The 25982-nt window shown below is 42.1% G+C and overlaps 1 protein-coding gene across 1 annotated transcript in view; it reads left to right on the plus strand.

The window, feature by feature from the left end:
• Positions 1-3764: 3764 nt before the first annotated feature.
• The window catches only part of LOC146799892 (cytosolic phospholipase A2 gamma-like), a 556810-nt gene continuing 534592 nt past the window's right edge, over positions 3765-25982 (plus strand). Inside the window, exon 1 of the mRNA XM_085620826.1 lies at positions 3765-3888. The gene's annotated coding sequence lies outside the window, so the exon portion shown is untranslated. The remainder of the gene's footprint in view (positions 3889-25982) is intronic.

Below are 25982 nucleotides of genomic sequence, written 5' to 3' on the forward strand. Positions count from 1 at the left end.
ACCACACAGGTTCGCAAGAGTACTCCAGGAATTCTAGGGCAATCCAAAATGATCCAGCAGGTGATCAAATCTCCATGGGCAAATGTGACAAATGTGCTTTTACACAAGTAACTTTTTTTTTTCTCTACAAGGAATTATTTTTCCCCATAAAGTAACTTCTTCCACTGAATCGCTCACTAAACATTTGAGCTTAAGTTCCATCCTGGAAATGCACTTACTTTTGTTTTATGCAAAAGCAAATCTCTCTTTCCAGAGTGGGAAACAACTTGCAAGGCGTCTGCTAAAACCTACATACTTCTAGGTCTGTGCCATACTTATAGGTTTGTGGATGGTCACATACTTTTGTAGGGTACACCATCGAGAAATGCCAGAATCGCAACCTAGTCCTAAAACATGCATGCAGCATTTATCCGTAAGTGCACTTTAGGGACACAAATTACACTAATTCTGAGTCTGTGGCTTAAGCCTTTGGTGATTAGACTGTATGCAGTGGCTCAAGTAGTTCCCAGACATATAGGACTAGGACTACACAACTGTTTACAAGAAAGCCTTCTTAAGTTATCCGGTACAGTCAATAAGCACCTCCCCCCCCCCCAATCCACACTTATAGATTTGGGGGCCTGGAATAATCTGAATTGTCGCACTTCTTGGAGTGTGATAGTTAGTACTGTCATTTGCATCGCTGGCAGACACAATGGGTGGAGCAAGCTGCTGTGGCCTCCTGACGAGCGCCCTGGCACTTTTTTTTTTTTTTTTTTACAAATTAAGCACTGACATGGCTCCATCTGTTATCGTTGTCAAGTCTTCTTTTACCACTGTAGCTTGGTTACACTTGTTTACTGTTTTTAAGGTCTCGCCTTTGTGACCTTATAAGTGTTAAGCCATGCAACAGTTGCTGTTGTTGCAACAAGGATATTTTGCATAACTCAATACTTATAAGGTCCCAAAAGCGAGACCTATTGGCTATGCCAATGCTTGTTTATTTTTGTGCTCGTAGCAGATGACTCTTTCTCTCCAGACTAAAAAAAACATTTTACTGCTCCTCTGACACTGTATGATGAGGTATTTTAATTTTCAAACATCGTCTATGCTGAATTGAGTGAGAGGCACTTCCAACCTAAGTTATCATGGAAACTGCTGAGGCTGAGATGCTGCTCTGTAGGCCCCGAGCTTCATCCTGAGAAGGAAGATAGTCATGCAAGAGAAGTATGCAGACCAGCACACTCAGACATGTTACATTTGTTTATTTGTCGGGCTTCTTGACACATTATTACAAGGGATGGGGTATATCATTCTAACAGATATAGCAGAAGCGTATTTCCGACATGCTCTTACTAGTATAGCGGTATAAGTGATAGGAATAACATTAGGAACAACTTACATGGATGAATTGTTTGTCTTTTTCACCTTTTCTAATAATGCTTTTAATAATTATATGTTTAATCTTCTTAATAATCACAGCTCATGTTTTATGTACAAGGATTAGATCTTTTCAATAAACATTTGAAAATGTTTTCTCATATCTTTTCTTTGTATCAACTTGGACATGCAAAAGTGACAAACAAAAGGGTTAGATCTATTGCCACGAATTCCTTGGAATTCTCCGCCCATATTTTGAATTGGCTTGTGTCATTGTACTTCGTAAATGCTGCCTTGTGATTCCTGCATCACCTTGTTAGTCCCTCCTTAGTACCGCCTTGTCTTCTTTTGAAACCTCCCATGGCGACTTCTGTTGCGACACGGTATTTTTGAATTCGTCTGTAAGCACTATTTTCTTCAAAGGGTTTGGACCTGCTGCAGGCACGAAGTGCTTTCCTTCCATGTAGCGCGTCATGCGCGCTTTCACTTTCAAAGCTGCTTTCAAAGATCTGAGAAGCACCCGCCATGAGCCATGCCAGTGACCCGACAAGAACTGCACAGGCATAGTTTACTCACACTCAGTATTTACCCGATGTACATCTGCAGTGTCCCCGCATCAAGTTGGACACCTTCGGCTAGCACTGTTTTTTTTTTTTTAAACTCAACACTTTGCATTCTGGATCTTGTAGTTACGCATTCCCATCATGATCATAGACTCTCAAGTCCCAAAAAGCAGAATGTTGTTGGACACCATCTTGATCAATATCTTGACAAAGGTTGCACGGGCCTCCTTACTGATATGCTTTTATACAACTTACAGAGAGGACACAAACGTATTGTTTACTAATGCTTTGATTAATATGTTTTAATATCATCTACCTTAGTGGTACTTGTTTTTATGAATCTCTTAAAGGTGGAAGACTGAATTCCTGTGATTTGACACCGTTACCTGCGTTGTAGATCTCTGGCGCTGGCTCTTTAACCCACTGAGCTGAGTAACTGGCCAAGAATAATCTCGTGGGAGAGATGCACTGTCCTCAAGGAAGGCTGTGTTCGGTTTGAAAATGAGAAGTTTTGTCCTTGACATTTCAGGCAACGGCATTGCATCCCCTTGATGTGTCAAACTTGGAAGACGAAAGGGAGAAGCAAGGAAAAGCTGCTGTTCCAGGAAAGAGGAAAAAAACTAAAATAGGGGCATATTAACAACGGCCAGCCATATTTATCGCTGGCCGTGCTTAGCGATAATTATATTATCGCAGGCTATCTCTGGTATTTATTGCCCTGGTAGCGCGTTATTAACAACGCATTACTCCAGGGCAATAACATTTCCAGAGATAGCGAGGTTATCGCCCTTTTACAGGGAACATCGCTGGTTTTCCAGTGATGTTCCTTGAAAAAGGGCGATAACCTTGCTGATACGACCCACAGGGTCGTATCAGCATAATCCACCCCCTATGTTAGGGATGGCTAAGTCAGGATTTTAGCAGACTTTAGGTTTTGGCGAAAACGGCCGTTGTGCTAAAATCATGTGGGCTGCCTTGTAAATATCGCGATGTAAACATCAGCGATATTTGCAAGGTAGTCCATCCGGGGAACGGCCAGTAACGCCCACTTTGAATCTCATTGGAGATGCAAAGTGAGGCGTTGGGAAAAAGGATGCTAACATGCGATTATGCATGTTAGCAACCTCTTGTAAATAGGGCGCTGGTTTTATCTCCGCTTTTTTGGCTTTGTAAGCCAATAAAGCGGAGATAAAGCCCTTGTAAATATGTCCCGTAGTGCTTTCACTGGCCCACGCTGTAAAGTGGCGCTAATGTGTTTGCGTGTGAGTGAAACCAATCTGGTCAATTTGGGCCACAACTTTTCTTCAGTTAGGTTTTTTCCTATGTTTAGAACCGTGTTTTTTCATGTATTTTGACCCCTTCAGCCGTGAGGCTGCAGTTTTTCTGTTTTTTAATCCACTTCACAGAGGAATGAATGAAGGGGAGGAGAGAGAAGGTAAAAACCTCTTTGTGAAGTCATGGTTTTCCTTCAGCAAGCTTGAACGAGGGAGGGCATGGGGCTCGAAGTACTCACCTGAGCAGGCAGAACAGGACGCGGTGACAACAGCGCCCCACCCATCCCCCCCCCCCCCCAGCACCACGCCCACCTGTCAACAAGCATTTGCAATGCAATAGGTCTGGCATTTGCGAGAGTTTAAGCTATTGGCACTGTTAATGACAATGCCTTTTAGTTATGTTTTAAAAGCCAACATGTAAATAAAAGGCGTAGTCATTTACAATATCAATAGCTCAATGCATTGCCAATGCTTGTTGCTACTTACTGGGCGCATGAAGTTTGTGGCGCAAGCACTCATTTCATCTCTCTCCAACCTCCAGCGCAGGGCTGGCCCCGCCCAGCGCGCTCGGGAATAAGAGTGGCCGCCCCAGGAAAGCTGGCAGCCATCCTGGCGCTGAGAGCTGAGAGCCAAAGCAGCCGAGGACTTTGGAAAGGCAAATGCCTCGCAGATAAACCCGCGCTGGGCTGAAGGTAAAATCAACGCGGAATAGCTATATATTTGGACTGTGCATGGTTTTGAAACGTAATTTTCTTTTTTCCAGGCAACTATCTTATATGCCTAGACACTGACGATTGACATCGATTGTATGATCGTTGGGGCCATGGTATGTTTGTAGAACCTTTTTCCTACGACCTTTCAAAGCCGGGTGTTGTGCCCTCCTCTGCAGCCGCGAACTGCGCCCGACTCAGCTGGAGTCGCGTACGGTCGGATGGAATCCGGCGTGGGCATGTTATCACTTCTCAAAACGCGTGGTGTTTGGAATGCAGATTGAAACTGAGGACATGAAATATATGAATCTGACATGTAAAAAATAACAAACACAAAGATGCATGAACAGTTTGTCTGTTAGAAGGTAGGCTATTTTTATCCAGAGGGGTCAGTGAGGACAGTGGAATCCATCTTGGATGTCACCTCGTAGGACCTGGCTGCGAGTTATGACCGAGTACAAGTGTGTAGCAATTCCAGGTGGCTGGAACTCCCTTTTTTTATGGTAGGTTGGCATATGTTACTGCCATTGTTAGTAAACCTACGCAGAGCGGATTTTCCACACAGGCAGGCTCTAGTGCTAACTTGCGACCAGTGGGTATGTATGAGGAATGCATAGACATGCTGTCTGCTGCATGCGCAGTTAGAGGAGTGTGCAGTTTATTTTTCGGTCTGGGTTTAACAAATACATCTTTGATTTTTGATATGTCTTGTATACTTGTTTTGGTGTTTAGCCATCTCTTTATCCATTGGTCTGTTGTGTCTTCACTATGTTGCGTCCCCCACTGCTGCATAAAGCAGGGGGCGTGGTTCAGCCTTCTTGGGTCTCTCTTTCACCTCACTTTGAGTCACTGCATTTTGCCCTTTCACAAAGCCCCTTTAGACACACTGGTGCTTCGTGTGATAGCAGGACGCCTTTGAAGGAGTACAGAGAATATTCCAGGTTCATTAGCTCCTGTCTCCTTCCAAAGCTGTGGTTGAAAATGTCCTTTTGCAGTAGACTGCTGCTATGTCACATCTTAGCATATTGTGTTCTTCCAACTTCCTGGACTCTGTTTCACCACTGGTTCTTTGATAAACTTTGCCTAGGAATAAAGTCAAACTTTGTGTTTAGTGTGCAGCACATTTTGTAACAGTTTTATTTAAACACAAATGGGGTCTAATTTGGGATTTAGTATCCAGTATATTTTACTGTGAACCCTCTGTCCTCCCACCCCCCACCCCCCCTTTTTTTTTTTCTTTTTTTTTGGTTTATCTTTCACTTGTTCTCTATTTCTATTAAATCCTTCTTGGATTTTTTTTATTTATTACTTTTTTTTCTTTGCACTTTTGTCTGCTTTCTATTTCCTTCCTTTTTAGGTCTCGACCTGATGTAAGCAGCGCATGCGCTGCTCTCGTCATACAAAGCTTCTTGGAATCGATACGATTCCAGAAGCCTCGTCCCTGCTCCGCCTTCAGCTTTCATTCGTGCGCGTCATTTGGCATCACAAATTATGCGTAAGGCAATGCAATGATTGCACTGAAGGCATGTCAATCCTTCCTTGTTGTCACCCTGTCTCCTTTTAGGCACGCCCACCGGGATTGGACCTTTTACCCGCGGCGTTACACTTTTGCCTTTAATTACTGGGGAAGCACTTTTGCCTTTAATTACTGGGGCAACACTATTTGTTTCCTCTTCTGTCTGTCTCAGACACGTTGCTTAAATGTTGCGGTCTACCAGAATACCAATCTCTCGCCCCGTTTCCCCCTTCTTGCGATTACGCCTCTTTTCCTTTCAGTTCCTGTCGTGCTGTAATGTCGTCTATCCCCCTTCCCTCCACATCAGTCCCACAAACAGTTATTTTATTAACGTGTGGTATGCATTTTTTTTATTTAACGTGCCGTGCTCTGAGGCATTTCCTATTGCTGACCAGACCGAGAGTTGGTTGCCGTGTCAATGATGTGGCTACAAATATACATTGCACTAGTGCACTTAAAGGTACCATTGTGGGGCTTGTTTGTGTTTTACTCCCGAGCCGCTCCATTCGATGTAAACCCCAGCCAAGGCACAGTTGGCCTTGGCACATTAAGCAGCCCTGCCCCTCCCTTTGTTGGCCTCGCTGTGCTTGAGCACTACTCCCATCTCGATGGGATTCATTTAGAGTTTGGAGGGAACTAGACATCCTCCCAGTTCAGGAGGACAGTCTTAATTCGGAGTACCATGATCGGCTGAATTTTCCGGCTATCCATATGGGGGAGGAAATTCTTCCGGGTGCTCCTATCCCGCATTTAGATTTTCTTTCAGAAAGGATTTTCAGACCCCTTCAAACTATAGATGAGTCCGTGGGAATTGTTTTCAGTGCACGGAGAAGTTAGTTTTGTAACATTTATCTGTTATGCAAGCAGACATGTTGTTGCATCTCCTTTCTGATGTTGTTGTGTATTTAACCCGGGCCTTGTTGATGTTGACTAATGCTCTTTTAAATGTGTTTCTACGGATGATTACTTGCCTGATTACTATGTATTTTCATTTTGTGTACAATTAATGTATAATAATTTGAATTCACTGCGCTATAAACTACTTGGAATGCTTGTGATGTGCTGGGTTTTGCCTTTATCGGTCCTCAGTTTTTCTTATTGTTAGTCTTGATGTGTTATTGTGCTTTTCTGTATATAGAGACTATTGTTACCTTTGGATTGTGCTGGGTTCCGCGGATTCTGTGGTCATCAGTTAGTGTTGTTGGATTTTTGGAGGCCGGTGCAGATTGGGCTCTTTCGCTGTTCACCGTTGGCCTACCCTGCTTCTCATCGGCTGCTGGTTCTCTTGACCTCATTACAATGCCACTAGTACTGATGTCATGTTTCTTAGCTATTCGCACATGGCAAAACCTTCTTCTTGTAGAACTAGTTTAATGCTCAGATGGTTAATTTATTGCATTAAACGTTTAGTATAATTGACCACATTAACTTGCACACTCATCTGAGATACCACTGTGGGGATAAAGGCAAAAGTGGTGGACAAAGCTCTTCATCACTGTAGTTTGTATTTTATGTCGCCGAGGAGTGACCACTCAGCACCTCTTTACTTTTCAGATAATAACACTGGCAGGTAGTTTTAATATGGGAATTGGAGAGCACCTACACTTTTGGTTACTTTTAGAAGTAGGTTACATTTCACTACTTCAATCAATCAAATGCACTCAGTCAATGATGTGGCTACAAATGTACATGGCGCTGGTGCACATAAAGGTACTGTTGTGGGGCTTGTTTGTGTTTACCTCCGAGCCGCGTCATTCGACGTAAACCCCAGCCAAGGCACAGTTATGCGCAGTGAAAGAATAGCCCCTCCCTGATCCATTAAGCAGCCCTGCCCCTCCCTTTGTTGGCCTCGCAGTGCTTTCACTTCTGTTCTTTTCTTTTACAGCTGCTGCCCTGGGGCAATGACACAGATGTCCCTCAGAGACAGAGGTGTGGTTCCATCTTCAGAGCCTACTACTCGCGCTCTACTACCTACTCTCTACTACTCGCTCTCTCTCTACTACTCACTCTCTATTACGCTCTCTACTACTACTCACTCTGTACTCCTCACTCTCTACTACTCTACCACACTCTAGGCGCACGTGTGTGTGTGTGTGTATATGTATGTGTGTGTATATGTATATGTGTATGTATATATATATATATATATATAAATTCACTGAAAAAACCATAGGTTTCACACATGTTACAGTTAGCTGGACATTTCACTCGTACAAAACCATTGAAATTCCCCTGTTATAGTTAGTTCAGCTAACTATAACTCGCGCGACCGCAATCCACTGCTGATGACGTCACATATTACATGACTCATGACATGGTCAGTGACATCACTGATGACATCTCAAATGACATCACTGATGACATCTTTGATGACATCATCCAGTGAATGTGTCTTTCTGAAAAATACATATTTTTTATATATGTATATCTAAAGGTTAATGGAAGAATAAATGGGTAAATAAGTGTCTAAATGGATGGTTTTGTTTGTAAAATTAATTGTATAACTGACTTATTAACAGTATCTTAGTGAATACAAGTATTAGTGAGTAATGTTTAAATATTTAAATATCTTTATCAGTGTCTCACTTTGTGTATAAGTGGCTGCATGGGTTGGTGAGTTGCTACATTAGTGTGTATATGGGTTATTAGTTCGTTTTTCGAGTATCAGTATGAGTTTCTGTATGGTTCAGTGGGGGATGTTACTTAGCGTATAGATGCATGAATGAGTGACTCACTGTATTTGTTTTGAAGACAGTATGTGAGCAGGACAGTATGGGTGGATGACTGTGTGTATGGGTGAGTAAGAGAGTGAATGACTGTCTCAATAGTGTCTTTATGAGTAAGTCCATATGTTTTAAACTAGTATATGTGAGTATTGATGTATATAAGTGAGAGATTGGAAGAATTCCTGTATAAAGAAGTATGTGTTTCTATAAGTGATTAAGAGAGTAAGTATGTGTACGTTTCTGTAGAAGTAAGTGTAGTGGTGTGTGTATAGCTGTATATGCAAGTAAATGGATGTTTATTTGCATGTGAGTATGTGTGTGAGTAACTCTATGTATGAGTGTAGGTGTGTAACAGGATGTATAGGTGTTTGAGTGCATATGATGACTGATTACATGTATGAGTGACTATATAGAAGTGTTGATGAATGAGTGGATGCGTATGTAGATTTTGGAATTACTGAATAGGTTGTTCTAACTGGTATTGGTATCTCTATAGTTTTCAAAACTTTAGTTTGTATTTTTCAATGTGTGTATCAAAGTTTATATTTGGATAAGAGGAGGTCTGCCACTCTTACACAAGGATGATGTCATGAGTGATGTCATGAGTGATGTCATGAGTGATGTCATGAGTGATGTCATGAGTGATGTCATATGTGATGTCATTAGCAGTGGATTGCGGTCGCGCGAGTTAGTTAGCTGAACTAACTATAACGGGGGAATTGCAATGGTTTTGTACGAGTGAAATGTCCAGCTAACTATAACATGTGTGAAACCTATGTTTTTTTCAGTGAATTTGCAAGGTTTTTAAAATGCTAATTCCTAACTATAACGTGTGTGTGAAACCTATGGTTTTTTTAAGTGAATTTGTAAGGTTTTTTAAATGCTAATGTATGTATTATATTTTTTATATATTTATTTTACAATAAACTACCTATGTATATAGTTATAGATTGACTGTATCCTGTAATATGGAATGGCACAGCTCTTTTTTTTAAAATTTGGATAAAGTTGAACAGCATAGTTAATATCTTCTATAAACAGTTTAAAATGTTTATTTTTTTAAGGGTTTTGCACGGTGCGCGCACTGGCAATTTTTATTATTAAACAAAATGTTTTTTTTTTATTTACGAGGTCCTTTAGGGACCCCCTGAGAAGGTCTAGGGGGTCAGGGAGTGTCTTCCCTGCCTCCTTTTCATGTTTTAGAAATCGGGTTAAAAGTAATTCATTTCTGGTGCGTGCACAGTGCGCGCATACGTGCGAGCACCGTGCGCGCACGTATGCATGCACCGTGCGTGCACGGCAAGTCATGCGATTACGAAACAACACTTTTCATTGGTTCATAGTAGTTTCTGTTCTAGAATCTTCAAACACCACACCCACTCCCCTCACTATTTCTTCTTATTTCCTGGGACAAGGAGCTGAACAGCTATTCTAGCACAATTTTACTTGGAAATGGCAGAACAGCAGTCTACTTCAGGGAGTGAGGAGGAGAACTTTGTGGTACCACCAAGGCAGACCAAACAAAAATACTCTCATCTGGAAATACTTCACCTTTCCAGAGGGCCAAAAGAAAGTCAATTCCCCGAAGGTGACATGCACTATTTGTGGAAGTGTGTCATCCAGAGGAGATCCCACCAAAAAGTACTCGTTTAGTATTTATTCAATGTTGAGACACTTCAAGACAGTGCATCCTGTACCTTATGCTCGAGAGACAACTAGAGCCCTAAGAGACAACCCTCCACCTGCTCAGCTGAGCACATCATCTGCAGCCGCAGATTCTCCGTGTACCAGGCCACCTGACATCCGCCCACTTTTCCAGAAGGTGCACATACATTGTAATGTGTGCAATGCCGTTCTTTGCTACGGTGAGAGCAGTATTAACTTGATCGAAAACAAAATACAGCAGCACACATGCTCCAGCCCATAATTTTTTTCATTCATTATTTTTGTTCCTGTTGAACAGTTTTTCATTACCAGTTTTTTTTTTTTTGGTGCTCAAAAAAAATACAAAATTGTTAAACTAAAAAAAATACAAAACCAAAAAAACAGTTCTTTTCAGAACTCACTTCTCCAAGAAGAGCTATATTCCTAATATACTGTGTTGTAATTTTATTGAATGAATGTGCAGTGTATACATGAATGATTGAAATGACTGAGTGAAGAGGAAAGGACAGACCGAATGAGTGAGAAAAGGAAAGTATGATCAGTCATGAAAGGGAAGTGAAAGACTAACTTTAACAAAAGGACTAAGGGTAGAGGATACAGGTAAGAAGAGTGAATGAGTAAGGGAATGGCAGTGAGTAATGGAGAGTGATGGAGGGGGAGTGAGAAAAGGGGAGTAAGGGACAGAGATAGGAAAAGGGAGTAACTGATGAAGCGGATGAAGTACAGCAGGGTAAAGGGATTGAAAGTAAGAGAAGTGGAGTGATGGTGAGAAAAGGGGTATGAGGATTAGAAAAGGGGAAAAGGGAAAGTGAAAGATGGGGCGTGAAGGGATGGAGGGATTTAGGAAACTGGAGTGAGAGAAAGGGAGTCAGGATTTCAATGAGCAAAGGAGAGTGAGGGAGAGTGAAGGAAAGAATGCAAAAAGGTGAAGGGGTGTGAGATACAGACAGGAGGAAGTGAAGTAGGAGAATAGGAGTGACTATGAGTAAAGGATAGTGACAGTTAGGGAAGGTGAGGGAAGGAGAATGACGGAGAAGGTAGAAAAATTAACATAGATGGAAAATGAGTGATGGAGAGAGGAGGAGTGGTAGAAACAGAGATGTTAAGGAAATTAAGGGTAAGACAGACAGAGAGCAAGGAACTGAGAAGGAGTAAGGCAGTTAGAATGAATGAGACATATGGAGACAGGGAGAGAAACATGGTTGAAAAAATAGTGATGGAGGCAGTAAACCTAGGGGAGTAGTAGAGAAGGAGTGAGGGAGTTACGAAAGAGCCGTAAAGGAAGAAGAGAGGAAAGGGGAATGAGAGAAGCAGAGTGAGAAGTGAAGAAAAGGGAGCATGAAAGTGAAGGGGTGAGAAATAAAGATATTTGAAACTTACCTGACCAACAAAATAACTTAATTAGAAATGTTTTTTTTAATTACAAGAAAAATGGATTCAATTTCCTAAATTTTCTTTCTAGATCTGGAAAAAAAAGTAGTAATATTTAACAATACATTTTAGAATACAGTACACATATTTTCATATTTAACAAAGTAATTTTTTGCCCTTTTTTTGCTGTTTTCAGAATATATTGAATTTCACTGAAAATAGTGATATCAATTGTATTCATCACTTAACAGCGGGCAAAAAAATAAACAATCTGAAAGATTGTTTAAAAAAGCCCTGAATCTATCCTCAGTAAAACATACCTTGAAAGAAATGTAACATATATATTAAATATCTTCTAAGAACAATAACTATTTGCAATAAATAACGGTCTGTAAATCTTATTGCTTAAGCACATACACCAAAATAATATCTGTCAAAGAAGTCCACAATAGAAACATTTACCTTTCCATGAGGCCAAATGGTAATTTTTTAATCCTTTTTAGGTGAAATATCCAATGGAAATCCTATAAAATCGGAATAATGGTTTCTTCAGATGCTGCAATTTGTATCTAAAATTTTGGTTTTAGAAAAATTAAGTAGGAATTTGGTAATTCTGCAGGCAAACGTTGCTTGAAAATCAATTGAGAATCATTACAGTGTCCGGCCTTTTTCACATTTTAGATAAACTGTGTAATGACAAGAAGTTATAGAAGGTCCATCATGGAAAATTATTGCAATCGCAACAAAAGTCTTTCCTGATATTGATAATTGATTTCCTACAAACTTCTTTATTAAAGTGTCCAATTTTGTTCCATCAGCTCTACAACGTTGCATCATTAAAATTATCTACTGTCCATATTTCTTTAAAAATAACGTTGATAACATTTCTGATTTACATTGAGAACATTCCATGTTGTGATTTGCATCTTTAACTAATTTACTAAAAGTCACTGATTTACTCTCTGGTAATTAGTGCTGCATGTGTTCATACAGTTTTCACAACAATGTTCCCATTTATAAGAGAGACCAAACATATTTTCTATTTCTACCCCTTCATCTTCCAGTACCATAAGCATATACATTAAGAATTCCTGTGCATCTTGCTGGACATTTTGTGTAAACTGTGTACATCCAGAACATACATCTAAAAGATTTCTAACATCAGAAGCACTTTCTATTTTAGTTTTATCATTACTCAACTTCTCATAAAGGAAACTCAACAGAGAACAAAATCTTTTTTCATGATTTAGTATTATCTGCTCTTGCAAACTTTCAAGATAAAATACAACATTCAGCACTACATTAGCGTAGCAGTTGACACCAGAGCTATTTTCAAAATGACAACCAACAACCTCTTCAACATTGTCCTTTTTCTTTTTGCTTGCAATCACATCACTCTCTTTTTGTTTTCTCTTCTGTACATCCTCATTACAGATATTCTCAATTCCCCTTTTCCGACAAACACGTTTTTCAAACACAGGATACTGACCTAAATGAGGAGCATAGCTTCTTCTTAATCTATTATACTCCTTTACACAATTTGCATCAGCACTAACTTTTGAGTCATCAAAGTCTATCATGAATAAACCAGATATTTTTTTCACTCGTGACAAAGCAACATATGCCATACCTTCTTTAAACACACTAGATCCAATGTTTACAAAAGCACTATCTACAGTTAATCCTTGAGATTTGTGAATAGTTACAGCATATGCTAGAGAAAACGGAAACTGCTTCCTACGTACATATAAGTCTTTCACAAGCAAAAAACGAACTGAACAACGACCAATGTCTTTAACCTCTTCAATCTGATCAAATTTTATTTTTAAAAATTCAATTCCATCTTTTTTCTGGTAATTGATAAAACCCACAACTTTACCCATAGCTCCATTCACTAAACCTTTTTCTACATTCAAATTACGTCTTAAAATTACTTGACAGTTCATACATACATAAAGATTCTTTTCTAAACCAACTGTTTTCGATATGTTTTTCTCTAGAGAATCCAATTTAGCTTTCAATTTGCCTGTCAATATAATAGTTATTCCTTCATGCTGTATTTTATCCACGGCTTCCATTTTCATAATCTCCATTTTCCAATTTCAAAAGTTCTTCATTGAATATAGAGCATTCATGTAGTGTTGGCATTAAGCAGATTACAGTATTTTTTTCTGCAATTTTTTTGTATATTTTCTCTGGAACTATTTGTTCTGTTGGAAACAAATTACATAGCAATCGACTCTGTAAAGCTTTTCTGCCATGTTCTGTGAGTAGTCCAATTCTGATATCTTTGAGAATACTTGCATAATCATCATCATTTGCTTGCCGCATATTGGTAATGAGTTCTTTGTACTCAAAGTATGACCAAATATTCACATTACCTATACTTCCTAATGACTTTTTCGTGTCTTCATGTGCAAGTGTATTAAATACTGGTTGTCCTTTAACTGGAGTGAGCTGCAGTAGATCCCCAAAAACTATAACATGTTTTCCTCCAAATAGCACGTCATAGTCTGTCTTTAGAATGTGCTGCATTCTTAAATGCACAAAGGCAAGCATTAAGTTTGATACCATGCTTACCTCATCAATAATGAGAACTTTCATTTTCTTCAACACTCTTGAAACTTCAAAACATGCTTCTCCTGTTAGCTTGTGGTATTCTATTTTGTTCTCATGCTCTACTGGTAACATTAGCAAACAATGTAAGGTAACTCCTTTTATGTTATATGCTGCTAACCCAGTTGGAGCAGTAACAACACAAGACAAAGATGAATCAGTTTTTTTCTGTAGGTAGCTTCTAATTACTTTAATTAAACTTTTTCCAGTTCCAGCTTGTCCACTCACATACATTCTGATTGGTTCAAATGATGTGCATGAGCACTCTTTATTTTCATGTAGTAATCCATGATCAATTTGTTTTGTGACTTCTTCATAAATTTGTTGTTGTTCATCATTCAGTTGTTGTTCCAAATTTGGTAAGTCTATTAAATCTTCCTGAGCTTGATTCATAGCTGTTTCCACTTCAGTCATGGCTATTGCAGCTTCACTTTCTACGATTGGTTGTCCTAGGGGATCTTGACTGAGCGTACCAGAACTTTGACTGTCTTGAGAACTGTCTCTAGCTACTTCAGCTGCAATTGTAGCTTCTTGTTCAATTTCTTCATTTAACATTTGTACATAATTTGTGAAAGTACTGCATACTATGCTATCTTTACATGCATTAAAGGAATCTTCATAGCTCTGAAAATCTCCAAGTAATTCATCCTCTGAACGCCATGGTTTAAACAGCTGTAAAAGTGCTAAGTAGTAAAATTCCTTTTTGTCAGTAGTGTCGTAACTCAGCTTCCTGTGAATTATCAAACTTCCTTTTGTTTGTTTCAGCAAACATCCTTCCTCATCAATGACTTTATATTTTCCATTGTTGATGTCTTCTGTGGCATTCCGTGTAAAAATGTAGTTCTGCAGCACTTCATAGAGACATGTTCTCAAGATGATGACTTCTGTTTGGGTAATATGTAGGCCCGGGCTAAAATTTCGTTCCGTTTGCGGAAATTGCGATAATTTGACATTATCGCGTTCCGCGGAAAGCACGAAAATGTCAATTTCTGCATTCCGCAGCTTGGCGATAATTTGTTTCTTGCTTGCGCTGTAAAATAATACATTCGTGCGATCGCCTTACCTGAATCCCTGCGTTCGCCGACAAGTTTTCTTGATCCGGTCGCGTTCTCCATGAGATGTTGTATTTTAAGCCATTTGCGCTGTCTCGCGACAGTTCGCGCCCGCAGTGACGTCATGCGTCGCGCGATCACGTCTTTCTTCTCGCGATCATGCACCACGAGACAACTGAAAACAAGATGGCCGCGCCCGCGAGCAGCCACATGGGTAAGTTGGCGAGCCGCAACCATGCAGAAAATCTCGCGAACATGCGGGAAAAAAACTTCCGCATCTTCGCGATATTTCTGCGTGCTTGCGATAATTTTTAACATTTTCGCGATAATTTGCGAAAGTGGATTTCGCAAATTCCGCCACCCCTAGTAATATGTGTCCAACATATTTGTTTTCAAAATGTCTGTACTTTCTGGTTCTTTCTCTGCTAAATATTCAATTTCTCGAATAGATTTCAGTACCCGATTTCGCATTCCTGCAAGGTCTAAACTTACCCAAATTATTCTTCTGGATTTGGAGTACAGACTTGCAGATAACCTATCTGAGCATTCGTATGACCCAATTTCTCGATGCGATAACATCTTTAAACTGAAACTGTATAGCTTTTTACTGACAGTCTTCTCGTGAGAAATCTCTTCCCACATTTCTTTCAATTCCGTTTTCTCAGATTTAGTGATGTAAGATGTGACATACCGAGCAACAGCAATAGAATTGTCAGCTACATACTGAATATCCATGTTAGCATTCCACATGGATAAAATGACTGGGTTGTAGTCATTTATATATTTTGACTCTTCTTCTTGGGTTGTAGGTATTTTTCGGAGATTTTCTTGTAATGGTATGTCGCACAGCTGACATAAAACTGTTTACTCTTCCTTTTGAAAGAACAGGTCGTGGAAATTCAAATCGACATTTTGTGTAGAATTTATCTTTATTCTTGTACTTTCCTCGACAGTATTTTCCACACCGATGACTTTGGAAACGTAAAACTTGCTCTTTTAAGTTTTTCTCTTCTGTGCTTTTAGGTATAGCACATGTTGCATATTCTTCGATGAAACTTAAAACTGCATCATCAGAATCTGTTCCAAATTTTGGGGCATCCTTGATCCACAACAGCATATGAATATGAGGCGCACCTCTTGCTTGGTACTCTTTTCTCCAAAAGAAATCCACAACTTCTCCAAGAGGTGGATTTTTTTTTATTGCAGATGAAGGACATCCTAGCCTCAAATCTATGATTGAAATATCTGCAAACATTAACCGGATCCAATGAGCACAATTCTCCTGTCTTGTATTGGATGTTTTCAATATTTGAATTTGCATCTCGAAGAAAATCCAGTAAATCATCCCAAGCGTACTCAGCACAGCTTAGGGTAAGGAACCATGTAGGAGTTCCTAAATTCCGTAACATACATTTCAGTTCTCCATGGCGTCGGTACCAATATTCATTAGTTCCACGCTGACAAGCCATCAGATTAATCAATTGAGATTCCAAATGATCATCTCGCTGTTGCACTTTGTTCATAAAATCCTTTGCAGACACATTATGTAGATGTACTCCAGTTTTTAAAATGTGATTTACTGCATAAGATAGTGCAGACAAGTCACTTTCAAATAAAAGATGGAACAAATAAGGAATACTTTGACAATCTTGAATCTTCTGCATATAATCTTGTAGTCTGATACTCAGAAGCAGGAATCTGTACTGGACGTTCATCATATCGTCCACCTTTTCCTGTAGGAAACAGCTGGGGAAAACAACGAGCTTCCAAGCTCTCCTCCCATACACTCACGGGAGTTCCTTTTGCTTTTTTCATCTGAAACAGATCAATAGTGTTTCCCATAACTTCTTTAGAATGAAGAGGATGTATGCTGAAATGTTCATAAATTTCTTCTTCTTCTGACTTATCCACTTTTTCAATTTTCCCAGTTGGTATTCCTGTGTCTGCTAGTAAAACTTCTTAATCTTCATCCATATAAATTGATTCCTAGTACTTATTATTTCTTTTCAAATATAAATTTGCTCTTTGTACTTTTCGTACATCTACTAGCTCCTGCCAAATTTTCTTATTCTTTGTAGGTACACCATTAACCAGAATAACTAATGGTTCAGTTTCCAAACAATCTGCATCAATTGTTTCAATATTTTTTTTCAAATCTAATGGCAAATAGACAACTCTTCATTTTAAACCTCTTTGTAAATCTGAAGGAGGTAATTTACCGGTTTTGGGCTCCATACGAACTATAGTCTGAAACGGATGGACACATTGAATGAGTATAGACTCATACGTATTTAAATCAGTAAGTTCTGCAGGAATATCAACCAATTCTAAATTATTATGTACAGCTCTAGCTGGCATTTTATTTTCTTCTAACTTGTTATAACCGTATTTACAAATACGCTGATCTTCACCCAAATCAAAACAATTTTCCAGAAACAAATATGTAGCAAAATCCTTCCACTCATAATTATTTTCGTTTCACTTTTTTTATAGAGGTCAACATTCCTTGTTTGAGTTTTATAATGGCTTCTCTGGCAACAAATACAAGTAATATTTGGTCTTTCATTAGAGATGGTAGTAAATTTTGTCATTTGATCTTCAAAATTTTTACTAACAGTGGGTTCTACATTCTCTTCCACATTTTCTTCAATAACTGTCATTTCCTGCACTTTCTTGTTCTGGACCAAAGTAACAAAACTGAATATCATCAGTAACCTTCTCTACATCTGATACAGATCCACGCAACAGAGCACTATTCAACTCATTTAACTTTAGTGCTGGACTTTTAGCAAAATACAATCTTCGCACAAACTTTCTCATTTCAGTATGATGTACTGCCAGCATCCTAAAATGGTGAAAAACACTTTGACAAACTTTCCTAGAAAGACAAGCCAGAGAATGTCCTTGCAAACCAGTATTCTTTCTCACTCTGCATGGATCTAGTCTTTGAGGCACCTTAATCTTCTGTTTAACACTTTTTTTACTATATTCTCTTAGAAAGTCACGTGATTTATCAATAGATTCTTGTCGTACAGTACAAATACTACTACAATTCCAAGTGTACACTGGGGCTTTAGGACGTTTCCCCATAACCTCATCAGCTAACACTTCTTCCTCATTTCTTGGAACCATTTTCTCCTTTTCCATTACACAACCGTCTTTAACTTCATAAGTTCGACCACTGGTGTCCACTGCATGCACAAACTATTACTTTGAAGATAACTCTTCATTAAAAAATGGTTCAGTACTTGAACTATGCTTCCATTCTCCTAAGAACACATTACAAAAGTTATTTTTTTTCACTACTCTTTTCCTTTTGCTTTTTGACTTCATTACATTGACTATTTTATCTAATGTACGGATCCTGTTCAAAATTAAAATGAATAGTTTTCTTTTTAATTCCAAAGCCTTTGCAACAATTGATTCAATATGTTTCTTTTTCTTATAAAATATTGCTTTCTTCCTATATTTTTTCACATCCTTTAGCAAATTGAACACCACTCTTCTCTGAAACATTTTGTTATGTTATTTATTCATTTCTATAGCGCACGGCTACTCAAAAAGAGTGTCCCGGCGCTTTAATGGAGAAAGAGATAATACTGCAACATAAAAAACATAACACCAAATAGAACTAACAGGAGAATGAGCCAAAAATTCACGGAGAACCAGCTACTGAGAAAACAACCAAGTTTTAAGGCCTTTCCTGAAAGCTAATAGGCTGCTGGCTCCCCGCAGGGCCAGTGGTAAAGAATTCCACAGCTGAGAAGCCAGCAATCCAAACGAGCGGCCTCCGAGACGCGCTTTCTTGACCCGGGGGACGACAGCAAAATGCAGGGCTTCCGACCTCAGAGACCTGGTTGGATGGTAAAAAACCAGTCTCTTTTGGAGGTACTTGGCTCCCTCCTTATGAAGAGCTTTATAGGCCAAGGTCAGCGCCTTAAAAGCGATCCTCTTGCGAATAGGAAGCCAGTGTAAAGTTGCCAGCAGGCCCGAGGCCCTGGATCGCCTGCTAAGGCCAAAAATTGCCCTTGCAGCGGCATTCTGTACCACTTGAAGCCGCTGCAACAAGTACTCTGGAAGGCCCAGGTAGAGAGCGTTGGAATAATCCAACCTGGACCCAATCAGAGCCTGGACAGTCAGCGTCCTGTGTTCTACGGATAACAGAGGAAGAAACCTCCGCAACATCCTGAGGACGCCAAAGCAAATGCCCGACACCCCCAGGATCTGGGATTTCAAGGTAAGCCTGTTATCCATCTTCACCCCCAGATTCTTGGCAACCTGAGAGGAACAGGACGGAGGGAACATATCCCGAGGCCACCAGGCCTGCCAATCTGGATCTGTATCACACCCAAAGAAAAGTACTTCGGACTTGTCAGAATTGCACTTAAGGCTGTTTAGATGGAACCAATGAAAAACAGCCCCAAGGCAATCCCGAATGCTCTCCCCATCAAAGTCGCCTCCTCTCTTACAAGAGAAGAGGAGCTGGGTGTCGTCCGCATAGGATACGATCCGGGCACCATGCGACTCCACCAACGCCGCCAATGGGGTCATAATGATGTTAAAGAGGGTCGGGCTCAAAATAGAGCCCTGAGGGACCCCGACTCCCAGAGGCGGCATCACGGCGGAATCCGGCGGGGCCCAGATCGACTGCCGACGGCCGGCTAGAAAAGAAGAAAACCAGTCGAACACCGTCCCCCGTAGGCCTATCTCGAAAAGTCTAGCGAGAAGACCAGCATGGGGAACGGTGTCGAATGCCGCCGACAGATCTAACATCACCAGCATGACTTTGCCCCCGGAGTCCAGAACCCCTTTAATGGTTTCCGAGACCTCCAGGAGCGCAGTCTCAGTACTGTGATGGGGACGAAAGCCCGATTGGGTGGCATGCAGGATCCCATTAGATTCAAGAAAGTTGGAAAGCACGCCATGGACGTGCTTTTCCAGAATCTTCGTAAGGGCCGGCAGCAAAGAGATGGGCCTATAATTAACCGGGGCCTTCGGATCCAAACCAGATTTTTTGAGCAATGGAATCACCATTGCCTGCTTCCAGGACTGCGGGACCACACCGAGCCTCAGCGAAAGATTTAAAAGCGGATTAGCCAACGGGTTGATCACCTCCGCCACTTTCGCCAAAAATTTAGCAGGGCATGGGTCAAGAGGAGAGCCCGATTTTAAATTGCCCATAAGAGCCAGGGAGTCCGGAGCCGAGATGGAGGGAAACACACTCAACGTCGCCCCTGGCCCGGCCTGTGGCAGTATGGTGATGTCAGGTTCAGTCTGGCCGGCAGACACTGGTGCCAGGAATGACTCCTGAATGCGTAGGATCTTGCTCGTAAAAAAATCAGCAAGGTCCGTGGCCCAGGTGCCAGATGGTTTTTGGTCCGAGGCGTTAGACCAAGATGAGGTGAATTCTCTCACAATAGAGAAAATCTCTTTGCAAGAGTTTGAAGCCGCATCGATTCTCCTGGCTAAATAAGCTTTTTTTTCTAAACGGATGTCCCGGTGGTAAGCCTTAACCACCGTTTTGTATGCCAACTTGGCAACAGTGTCATATTGTGCCCGCCAGGCTCTTTCGGCTACCTTGCACTGCTGCCGCGTAGCCGACAGTGCAGCGGTAAACCAAGGCGCAGAGACCCGTTTTGGTGTCGAGCGTGATGTTACTTCCGGGGCAAGATCGTTGAGCCTATCCAGTAGCCAATCATGCAAGGTCTGCGGGTCCCTGTCTAGATCACCTGAAAGAAGACAGGGATGGGCCTCAGCTGCCTGGGCCAGCATCTCCAGGGTTACACAATGGAAAGGCCTATAGACACGACCCTGATGATGTACCGGGATGGCCACAGATTTAACTATGCCCTTGATCACAAATTTTACAAGGAAGTGGTCAGACCATAAGACAGGAGTGATCTCAATACCCTCGAGAGGCACAGACGAAAAGACCTGGTCGAGGGTATGCCCCTTCTCATGCGTAGGCTCCTGAAAATAGGGAATGAGCCCCAGCGGGGTTAGTGCCTCCGAAAGTTTGGCGGCCGCCGGGTCGGATGAATCATCCATCCGGAAGTTGAAATCGCCAGCCACGATGAAATGTTCGGCTTTCAGGGCCAGCTCCACCAGCACCATATCCAGATCTTCAAAAAAGGTGCCGGGGGAGCCAGGCGGTCTGTAAACAAGCAATCCCTTAAAGGATTGGTGGGGGGACAGAGTGATAGAAAAGGCTAGGCTTTCCGAGCCGCGAATGTCAATAGCTGGCAGGATCTCGCAAGGAGTTCCTTTCCGGACCACTAGCGCTACTCCGCCTCCCCTACCGATGGCTCTATCCTTTCTGAAGATGTTATATTCGGGCGGGATTGCCAGGACGACATCAGGATTAGAGAAGTCGCCCCACCATGTCTCAGTAAGCATGAGACATAGTGGTTTATCTACATCCAGAAGCTCATAGATGTCCTGCGCATGTTTGCAGGCTGACCTGGTGTTCAATAGCATACACCCGAAGCCCATACTAGAGCCATTGGTGCTCGGCCGTGAAAAGAGCGAGCGGGTCGGGCGCCAGCCACAAACCGGGCAGCGGGTTTTCCCATGATAACGGCCAGGGAACACAGTACGACAACCATTGCCGAGAGGACGAAATGAACGAAGATCGCCAGAGGAATAGCGCAGAAGAGACCCCGGGGAATTCATCCCTGATGGTAGAGTCCCACCCGCCGCTCCGCCCGCTTCCGGGACGCTGACGGGCGCAGACGGGCAGGACTCTGGCTTGACTCCGGCGAGAGTCCGGCGCTCCCGCTGCGCGTCACCGCTGCGCGCAGGAGGCGAGCTTTAAGTAGGGCTCACCTGTGTTACAAAAGAGCGCTAGAGCGCTCCCACAAGTGGCACACTCGCTCCACACTACCCCCAAGATGGCGCCCAGCGCCAAACACGAAGGCTAAAAAGAAAGTGACATAGCTCCGCGAAAAGCGCGGTGGGGGGCCCAATTTAGAGTGCAAGTGAGAAGGCACACAAAGAAGAATCTAAAAACAAGGTAAATACAATTTAAAAAGCAAAATGCAAAAGCAATTATTTAAAAAGTTACAGCAGCGCTGATAGTGTAAATTTCAGCAGAATAGCGCGCGTGCGTGCTACTCCCTCTCTCCAGGTCGAGCTACTACCTAGCTCGCCTTAAGTAGGGCTCACCTGTGTTACAAAAGAGCGCTAGAGCGCTCCCACAAGTGGCACACTCGCTCCACACTACCCCCAAGATGGCGCCCAGCGCCAAACACGAAGGCTAAAAAGAAAGTGACATAGCTCCGCGAAAAGCGCGGTGGGGGGCCCAATTTAGAGTGCAAGTGAGAAGGCACACAAAGAAGAATCTAAAAACAAGGTAAATACAATTTAAAAAGCAAAATGCAAAAGCAATTATTTAAAAAGTTACAGCAGCGCTGATAGTGTAAATTTCAGCAGAATAGCGCGCGTGCGTGCTACTCCCTCTCTCCAGGTCGAGCTACTACCTAGCTCGCCTTAAGTAGGGCTCACCTGTGTTACAAAAGAGCGCTAGAGCGCTCCCACAAGTGGCACACTCGCTCCACACTACCCCCAAGATGGCGCCCAGCGCCAAACACGAAGGCTAAAAAGAAAGTGACATAGCTCCGCGAAAAGCGCGGTGGGGGGCCCAATTTAGAGTGCAAGTGAGAAGGCACACAAAGAAGAATCTAAAAACAAGGTAAATACAATTTAAAAAGCAAAATGCAAAAGCAATTATTTACGAATGTTTTGAAATTCTGTTTTTCTTTTTAAGTCATTCTTTCTTGCTTCTGATTGTACATTAGCATTTAGTATTTTCTTTCTATTGTCTTGTTGTGTTCTTCTTGAAACACTATTTGCAGTGGATATACTTTGTACATTTTTTCTATGTTTGAGGATATTTTAAAAAAAATCCTTAGTCTGCTTACCAGAAGACTTTTTTTCTTTTTTCCAACATGAGGTTCTTCAACTAATTTTTGTTGTCCAGTTGTCTTCAAATATAGATGTTTTTGCTGTTCTTTTCTCTTTCTTGATTTTATAGACCTGTTTAATTTATTTCAGTTTTGTTCAGAAATACCTAAAGGAAACTAAAAAAAAATACCTTTATGTAATTTAAACATATTACTATATTTTTTTTTTGCGCTTTTCAAATCCTATCATATGAGCTGCCCCTTTCCTACGAGTGCAAGTCTTGCAGAACAAGAGCAACACAAATTAAATCTCTGACAACAATTCCTGTGTGCAGACAGACTCATGGTGTGATTCTAGGCAGAAAACGATATTTGATTGGCAATTTCAAAGCACATTTACTACTGTGGTAGAGCAAGTGATAATTACTGTGGTAGAGCAAGTGATAATTACTGTAAGAGCCTGACACATTTTCCTTATAGTTTAGAGAGGCAGAAAAGAGCACATGTCCTAACAGCTACTTGAGACCATGAGCATGTGGAACCTGGGTGAGTGATTAGACTAGAGCAAAGGAAATGAGCCTTGGTGATGTTGAATGTGTTAGCGTTACACACTGCTATCTGAAATACCACACAGTGCTGAATAGTAGGCATGGGAGTGCAGGAGAAGCAGCTGGCTGTGTGCTAAGAGTGTGTTTCTGGAGACTGTGAATTGTCAGGTGCAAGAGAGATCTGCATGAAGACTGCAGAGATGTATGTAAGATCACCTGTGGTAAGGGTTAATTGGAGTTTTGAACATGTAGGAACTACCTCACCCATTGCAGGAGTGGAAGGAAAATCTACCCTGTTGTTTTCAAATGTGTTAGCATTTGACTCTCATCTGTGAGATAGTGATTTCTCCTGAATGCTAACCATCACAGTTCAAGAAAACAAGCTGCCCCTTTCCTACGAGTGCAAGGCTTACAGAACAAGAGCAACACAAATTAAATCTGACAATTCCTGTGTGCACACACTCATGATGTGATTCTAGGCCCAAAACAGTATTCCTGGGTGATACCAGTACACCTTAACTTATGGTGAAGACATACTCCATAATATCTTACAAGTTCAAGGCAGTTAAATATCTTCCAAAACATAAAATGGAAAACACAACTTTAAAAGAAGAAACACATTTCTATTCATATCAAAATACACCACATACATCCCCTCTCAAATTCATAACTCACCTTTAAAAGTAGTTAGTTGAGAAAGAAATGTGCCACTCACACAGCAGATTATCAGAGCCAGAATCTCTGAGCTGTACTCCTCTCACCAGAACCACTAAATGGCAACATTTCCCTCTTTTTTCACACATATACATGTTAACTTCAAATCACATTGCTTCCCACATTTTTTTAAAAATGGAAACACACATTTCTATTGGTTGCAAATTTCAACCCTTTCCAAATGATTCCTACCCCCAACATGACTTCTGCCTGCTACCATAGCAACAGATCATGGAACACTGGTGTGAGCAGAGAGGTCAGAAGTTCAGCACACAATGTTTCTAATCCAAAGAGCAAGAGTGCTTGACTTTTCAAACCTAACAGCATATCCAAAGTAATCTTCTGTGGGAACACATTTTTCTGAACCAATACAAAACATGCTTTTAAAAATTTAAACATACAGCCTAGTTTTTAGTGTTGAATGGTCTGAAACAGCCAATGAGTTCTTTTTATTAAAAAAAGTATGTAAGCCTCCATTTTACAACTATCTTTCTTTTCATATTGGCATTCTACTGAAAGACACCTTCTGAGTGCATCCAGATCTCCTTGAAAGATGTTCACAGTGTGGATTGTAGGTCATAGCTATGTCAACTGGAGTGAAAAGTATGCGGAAAAAAGGTATTGTGAAAGACCTTGCTTTGCCAAATTTAGACATTAAGGTGCCAATTCCGATCCGGTAAAAACCGGGTACGAACCGTCGGACGGAGCCTTTTCTCCGTCCGACTCGTACCCGGTGCGAAATCCATCCGAAAATGCAAGTACGATTCATACGGAAACACCATTTCCGTACGATTCGAACAAAACACCGACCGAACAGAAACTAAACACAATTCCGATCCTGAAAGGAGCCGACGTGACGTCGGTACGCATCCAGCCTACGTTTCACGAACCAGGAAGTACGATTCGAACCGACGTCATCCCGCACGGAAAATATTTACCGGCTGCCAAAAACTGCCGGGAAATCAGGACGACACACGCAAGGAGCAGCTGGACGCGACGAACAGACATGGACCCGAACCTACGTGCCATCCCTGCCCTCCTAGCAGTCCACCTGGCGTACAGGAACCGACGCAGACGCCGCAGAAGGTCAGCACAACAACCAGGGGCAAAGGGGGGGGCAGGGGCAGGACACACAACACCAACACATGGTACCAAATCACACATGGCCTGGACATACCTGACCATCAGGGCCTGGTCACTTCCAGGGGGTGGGGGCAAGGCCAGCAACGCAAGCGTCCGCCACAACGGAAGTGGATGGTCACGCGAACCGGTACGTACCCTACCCAGGCCGCAAGAGCGTGGGTACGGAACGTACCACGCGTCCCCCTACGTCACTCCAACAATAGCGGTACGGCCCGTACCCACGTCAGAAAGGCCTTGGTACAGCTCGTACCAGCATTGCTGGGGTCATGTAGGGGTACGCGTGGTACGACCCGTAGCCACGCCCCCAAGGCCTGTGTACGGTGCGGACCCCACGGCCCGCAACAATGGTGGGACGCACCGTACCCACACACCAAAGGCATGGGTACGGCCCGTACCCAGGCACGCAGAGCGTGGGCAGGGGTATGTACGGACCGTACCCCCACCCGTGGAAGTACGGCCCGTACCCCCACCCGTGCATGTACGCCCCGAACCCCCACTCGTGTATGTACGCCCCGAACCCCCACCCGTGTATGTACGCCCCGAACCGCCACCCGTGTATGTACGCACCCAAGCGCCACCCGTGTATGTACGCCCCGAACCCCCACCCCACCCTGGTATGTACGCCCCGAACCCCCACCCGTGTATGTACGCACCCAAGCGCCACCCGTGCATGTACGCCCCGAACCCCCACCCCACCCTGGTATGTACGCCCCGAACCCCCAGCCGTGTATGTACGCACCAAACCCCCACCCGTGTATGTACGCACCAAACCACCACACCAGCCGTGTATGTACGCACCAAACCCCCACCCCAGCCGTGTATGT

Source organism: Triturus cristatus, chromosome 8, assembly GCF_964204655.1.
Source record: "Triturus cristatus chromosome 8, aTriCri1.1, whole genome shotgun sequence".
NCBI lineage: Eukaryota > Metazoa > Chordata > Amphibia > Caudata > Salamandridae > Triturus > Triturus cristatus.